We start from the raw sequence: 6,947 nt of genomic DNA, 5'->3' as shown, positions 1-6,947 counted from the left end.
TCATTTCACCAGGCGGAAAACTATCACCGTATTCAATTCCAAATACTTTCCACAAACGCGAAAATGCAATGTAATAGGCGAAAAAGATTTGCCTATGAATAGGTGGTGAATAAAAGTGCAGAATTGTGGTTTTGGGGTGCAAACATCGAGAAACCACTCAGTACCCTTGGGACAGCCCCCAAAGCATAACTACGCCAAAACAATCCTAAAAAAAAATTAAGAACACACCAAAAAATTACTGAAAAAGGGGGCGAAAAAAAACAAAGTCGGGGTACAAACTTAAAAACTAGCGAAGTAAGCTTTTGGGGGTCTGCAAGTATCGGGGAGGCGTTTTTTTGGATTGCAGGTGCTTGCTGAAGGAGCATTTTTAAAGTTTTTTAAAACTTCACTTTTGCGATTTTTAACCATGCTTGCACCCATTTTCATGTACCCCAAATTTGCTGGGACTAGTTATTTTCACCAAAAAAAACTGCTAAATGCTAACCTTCAGTACTTGTGTAAAGACACCAATTAGCAGCTATTGAGAGCATTTAAGTACCCCAAATACCTTCAGCAGAGCAATTCTGGGGCATCTAGATTGATCCCCAATGTTAGTGCATCTTTTGGGGGGTGTCAGGCTGATTTCCCCAAATCTGACAGCACTTTTCGCCTGTATGCGTTTCGCCGGGTCCTGTTTTCGCGTCCTTTGGAATTGAATAGGGTGAAAAGCGGGGCCGCGCACAAAAAATTTTCGCCTCCAAAACACGCAAAGTCAGCGAAAGGTACATTCTGCCGACCGCTGCGAAATTATCGCGGCTAATTGAATATGCCCCTTGATCTTCACAAATCAGTCAAGCCTGTCTCCTGAGCTCACCTCATCCTAACTAAAATCTGTAATCTCAATTCTGATCCCAACTCTCTACCCAAGTATCATCTGTCGTCTCCCTTGCCCAGACTTGCCTACTGTACATCTGCCTCACACACTTTCTTGCCTCACATAACTTTTTTGGACTTATTTCCCTGCACTGACTAAGGTGGTCAATGATTTGATCCCTGTTATGTTTAAAGGACATTATATACGTACTACTAAATCCCTTGGTTCTCTCTGTTGCTTTTGACCAATCTCTTCTCAAAAAAACACTACAATCCCTAGGTCTTCAAGACAGTGCCCTAACCTGGTTCTCATTCTACCTATCAAATTGTATCTTCAGTGTTTGCTTCTCTGCATTCACCTCCTTTACATTTCTTCTATCAGTTGGAGTACCACAATACCACAAGGCTTGTCATGGGCCATCTGCTTTTCTCTATTTATACCACCTCTCTTCAAAAACAAATCGACTCTTTCTGATTTCAGTTTCCTCTCTATATGGAGGATATCCAAATTTACCTGTAATTTCTAGATCTCTCACCATCTGTGTTGGCCTGCATTACTGAATGTCTCTCTGCCATTTCATCTTTGTTGTCATCTTGCCACCTCAAACTTAGGGGCCCATTTATCAGGGTCGCAACTAGGTGGGGCTGGGGAGTCAGTGCCCTGGGTGCAGGATATAGGGGGTGCTGATGTCCAGTCTGGCGTCTATATTATCAGTGGCGGTGCACTCGGCTCCTTCTGTGCCAGGCGAACCACTACCATTACACATGGCAGCAAGCAGCTTGCTGCTGTTGCCTGCCCCTTTTCATCTGCCCCCTCCCCCATCCCTGCAGTGTCTTTTCGGACTGGGAGAGACATCATGACGTCTCTCCCAGTCCAATCCCACACAGTACCCTGCGCCGTGGAGCTGTTAAGACAGTTGCAGCATTGGGGAGGGCAGCCAGTACCTGCCCGCCTGTTACTCAGAGCTTGGACCTCTACGTTAATGATGGTGCTTCCACCGCCAATCTACAGCTGCTGTCGTCACCAGTCCCCCTGCTGTGCCGGAGCCGGCAGGTAAGGTTGCTGGCCGGCAGAGGAGAGGGGTTGTGGTGTGATTAGGCTCTGCACTGAGGGGGCTGTGGTATGAATAGCATCTGCATTGAGGGGGCTGTGGTGTGAGGAGGCTCTGCATTGAGGGGGCTGTGGTGTGAATAGCGTCTGCATTGAGGGGGCTGTGGTGTGAGGAGGCTCTGCATTGAGGGGGCTGTGGTGTGAGGAGGCTCTGCATTGAGGGGGCTGTGGTGTGAGGAGGCTCTGCATTGAGGGGGCTGTGGTGTGAGGAGGCTCTGCATTGAGGGAGCTGTAGTGTGAGTAGGTTGTGCACTGAGGGGGCTGTAGTGTGAGTAGGCTGTGCACTGAGGGGGCTGTGGTGTGAATAGGCTGTGCACTGAGGGGGCTGTGGTGTGAGGAGGCTGTGGTGTTAAAGGGATTTGATGAGTAGGGCTGTGCAGAGAGGGACTGTGAGGTGGGAGAGTTTTTCTGTGCTGTTATTAATGGGCAGGTAAAGTTATTATAAATATAGAGAGGGGGTTGGGAGGGCTCAGTAAGACAATTAGTAATATCAAAACATGAGGGGGCGCCAAACTACTGTCTTGCACCGGGTGACAGAAATCCTAGTTTTGAGCCTGCATTTATCAACGAGTTTTATCATACGCAACAAGTTGGTGCTCCAGCCAATCAGCTCCTAACTGTCATCTGCAGAGGTATCAGCAGGTCTGCTGAAATCCAGTGCACACTCTGACTATCCCAACGCGCCAGAGAAAAGGATACGTGGCCTAAAATAAATGGGCATGGCCGCACTGGTGGGGGGTATTCCGATGACTTCACTCCCGGAGACTGGGCTGTCAGCACCAGGCTCCTGTCACTGCAGAGGAGCCGGAATTTGGTGTTTTGGTGTCACCCCTCTACACACCCCTCATGATACCACTTGTCATCTGTTTGAAAAATTACAGTTGGGAGTTGATTGTCTTGAGCACAATTAATCATATCCAATGAGTTTTAAAACTTGTTGATAAATAGGCCCCTTAATATTTTAAAAGCAGAGTTAATTATATTCCCACCGGCCAATAGTATTTACCGACCTGACAGTTCTATTTCTGTTGACAACACGACAATAACCCTACCCCACAAACTCACTATCTAGGCCTCATCTTCAACTCTGAACTGGTCTTTGGTCTCCCCGTCCAATCTGTATCCAAATCATTTTACATACATCTAAGAAAAGACCAATTTCTTACACAAGACACTGCAAAAACGTTAATTAATGCTCTCATTAAATCCTTCATTGATTATCGTATAGCCTCCTTACTGGTCATCCCCTAAACAGATTTTCATCCCTACAATCTATTTTTAGCGCATTCGCTAGACTGATCTTCCAAAATGTTCATCTGCTGCTGCTCCACTCTGTCAGTCCCTGCATTGTCTGCCTGTATTTTACTGAATTCAATTTAAAATACATCTACTTACGCATAAAGCTATTAACAAAACAACACCAACATACATCTCTTCGCTTATCTCAAAATATCTCCTAGCTCTACTCCTCCACTCTGCCCAAGATCTGTATCTCTTACCCACACTCGTTACTTGCTCCTATTGATGGTTCTGACTGCACCCACTCTGTGGAATGCCCTCACACAGGGGCCTTTCATTTATCATTAAATATTTGAGGGACATTAATAATGCGGATTATGATAAATAGGTGTTTCCTGTAAACTCACCTCTTCAGGAAAGTTTATTAACTTTCAGAACCACCCAAGTGACCTAAAAATACATAAAAGTACATTAAGCAAATGTAAAAAACAAAGAAAAAACACCACCCACTCAAAATAAATGAAACTCCCTTATCCAGACACAGGAGTGTCCTCATGGTGACACTTGGCTTCGCAGTGATAGGTTTACTCGAATATTTGAAGTTTACTTAGTGTGTGGAGTTTATATGTTCTTCTGGTATTTATATGTGTTTGTGTGGAAGAGAATTTAGACTATAAACTCCAATGGGGCAGGGACTGATGTAAATCATTATATTTTCTTTGCACACTTCTACACAGTATGATGGCACTAAATAAAGAATTATTAATTAATAAATAATTATATGGTGGGATGTAAAACCAGCCGGGAAAAAATATATTTTTTCACTGTATTTTGTTCTTACTTGATTCTTTCTGGGCAACTCTCATAAACAGAGAGTGGAAGTGCTCCTACTTCCTGTCTCTACAGCAGACGCTTCTGGCAGCTACCACCAGACACAGATCCTGCAGCTTCTCCAGTCACTCTGAGAACTCTTACTGAATTAGCCTGCATCTAGTTTCATAGTTAATCATGTTGACATTTCATCAGTGTCAACATGAGGAATGTCAACGTGGTCATGGTCGACATACCAAACATGTCAATATTACAACCATGTCTACATTCATGTCATCAAAATATACTACACTCAATTGTAGTACCAATGACTACATTAAGATTGATCCACCCACCTGGATTATGCTGGTTTTGTTAACAATAATTATACTAGAACTTATTGATTTGACTAAATGAAAATGACTGCAATCATTTACATAACACACTCAAACTTTAAGGTTCCGATTCGAACTGAATCCCGGCTCGGATCACGTCATACATGCCTACCCTCCCGGTTTTCGCGGGAGGCTCCCGATTTTTCGGGTAACCCCCCGCACCCCCGGAAGCATTTCTCCCGCATTCTGCCCACTTCCTAGTGAAGTGGGCAGAATGAGGAGAATACCTGCGGCGATCGCAGGTCTCCGTAAAGGGGGCAGGGCTTAAGATGTGACTCTGCATGAATCACAGCAATTGGCCCTGCCCCTATGTAAATTTTACCAAATCGCGGCAGTTTTACCATGAGGGGGCGGGGCTTAATGGCGCAAATCATTAGGCCCCGCCCCCATCGGCCCCCTGCTGCTTCTCTTACCCGGGCTTCTCCCGGGAAGAGATTATAAAAGGTAGGTAAGTATGGATCACGTTGAGAGTTCCGGGTAGAACTTAGGTCTCGATTCAGACCCGCTCGCTAGATGCGTTCGCACACTAGATGCATATGCAAATTTCGGCAAGGCAAGCGATCGCATGGCAAGGCATTAGCACGCCCACTATGTCTTAGCGTGCGATCGAATGCTGTATGCAGACGCCCACCAGCCTGTCTTAAGATGCCCACTTGCGCACGTCATCTCCAGTGTATGTGTATGCAACCATCGGTACATTGAGTACCATCGGAAGCGAACGCAGTGCTTGTGGCTAACCATATCCTACCTCAAGCACTGCGAGTGCTTCAGTGTGAAATACAACCAAGTGACATGTACTATGATGCTGCCTCTTAATTATGCACGCCTCTGAAACGGCGTTAAGATGCTCAGGCACGCCTGCATACGCACCTCCACTCTCCCGTTTCTAGTGGCCAGCCCCTGTCAACACCCACAAATGGCTTCTCCTGTCACTGAGTCAGCCGGGCAGACTATGAGCACCAATTGCTCTCACTGGTTCACGCACGCGCATTGCAATGGGTACAGCATGCACAGAATGCAAACAATCGGCTGGCTGCGTGCGAACGCATCCTAGCAAACGGGTCTGAATCGGGCCCTTAGGCCCTGATTCAGAGACGGAGGCTCTGACCAGAGCGCTCGCTCTGAATCAGGGCCCACCTCCATAATTATGGAGCGTCCTCCTGGACGCTCGTATAGCTGTGGGTCACCACCCACAGCATATACGAGCGTGCAGGATGATGGTCGCGATGGTCTTGACCATCGTGACCATCGCCACTGCGAGCCGAAGCCTGGGGTTGAGTTTCTCAACCACAAGGCCTGGAGTGATTTTGGCTCTATCAGAGCCAAAATCACTCCCACTGACATCACTAGTGATGTCAGTGGGGCCGGCTTCTGACGGTAGGCGTTCCCTTGGGAACGCCCCCGTCTGGGAGGCACGCCCCCGGCACGCCCACCAAAGGGGGCGTGCTGTCAATCAACATCGTCAGCACGCCCCCTTTGATCAGACACAACGGGCGAAGGAAAGTCCCTCGCTCGTCGCGTCTCGCGCATGCGCACGACGGAGCTCCGTCCGTCGTGCGCATGCGCAGTGCAGACCATCGACCCACTTGCGAGCGGACAGCCGCTCATGAGTGGGTCTGAATCAGGCCCCTAGTCCATACTCAGCTCTTCTCGCAAGTTCAGAACTCGGATCTAAAATCTGTATCTTGTGTATTTTGAATTGCATTTACGTTTCTCCCTTGTGATTTCAGGTGTTGAGAGGTGGTCAAAACTTACTAAAAATTATGGGAAATGAATGGTACTGATGTTAATAATACTATAGGAACGATAACAGGTTCCAGTTACATGATTTTGGCTGTTTTTATACATTTTAAAAAAAAAAACACTTGAGGGTGATTTTGCCAAAACCAAAACACGGGGGTCTGTGCACATCTCTAATAAATAAATAACATTTATTGCCTAAAGTGGGTCTCCTCTTTGCAAATTAGATTTTTTTTGCAGTTTCCCAAAGCTGATTGACAGGCCACAGCTGTTTGGGGACGGGGAGTAGGTGGCGCTGGCCTCCATTTCCAGAAACTGGGGCATGTTTCTGGGAGTGCCGAGGCCAGGGTCAGCATCTTCTGATGCAGGCTTACTGATCTTGGCATGCGAGGGGCAATCTGAATAGCAGACTTCTGCCTGTGTCTAAGAAGCAGTTTACTGCTAGGACCATCAGCGCTGCAGCCCCCTAACTCACACTGACACAGTGCAGTAGAAGCTACAGAATCATTTTTAAATAGGGGGACGGGAAATATTTTCCCCTGAACCCCCTCTCATAGGAGGCTTCACACATGTGTCCGAGCCCCCAAATCTCCTCCTTTATTCTCATCATTTTACACAGTAAAAGAGGCCACAGAAGGAACCATCCCATGTGTGCCTCTGACCCTCTCCCATAATTTTCCTCTGACCCCCTATTAAACTGTGCCACTAATCCACCTCCCCATGTGTTCCACTGACCCACCTCCCTATGTGTTCCACTGACCCACCTCCCTATGTGTTCCACTGACCCACCTACCTATGTG

The 6,947-nt window shown here is 46.9% G+C and overlaps 1 protein-coding gene across 1 annotated transcript in view; it reads left to right on the top strand.

Moving 5' to 3' along the window:
* LOC148502971 (chemerin-like receptor 1) overlaps positions 1 to 6,947 on the top strand; it is a 190,557-nt gene that overhangs the window by 5,361 nt on the left and 178,249 nt on the right. The window lies entirely within an intron of this gene.

The sequence above is a fragment of the Taudactylus pleione genome, unplaced genomic scaffold (genome assembly GCF_031769625.1).
Source record: "Taudactylus pleione unplaced genomic scaffold, aTauple2 ptg000479l, whole genome shotgun sequence".
In the NCBI taxonomy this organism is placed as follows: domain Eukaryota; kingdom Metazoa; phylum Chordata; class Amphibia; order Anura; family Myobatrachidae; genus Taudactylus; species Taudactylus pleione.
The sequence above is the reverse complement of the archived record's forward strand: the minus strand, read 5'-3'. Positions and strand labels throughout refer to the sequence as shown.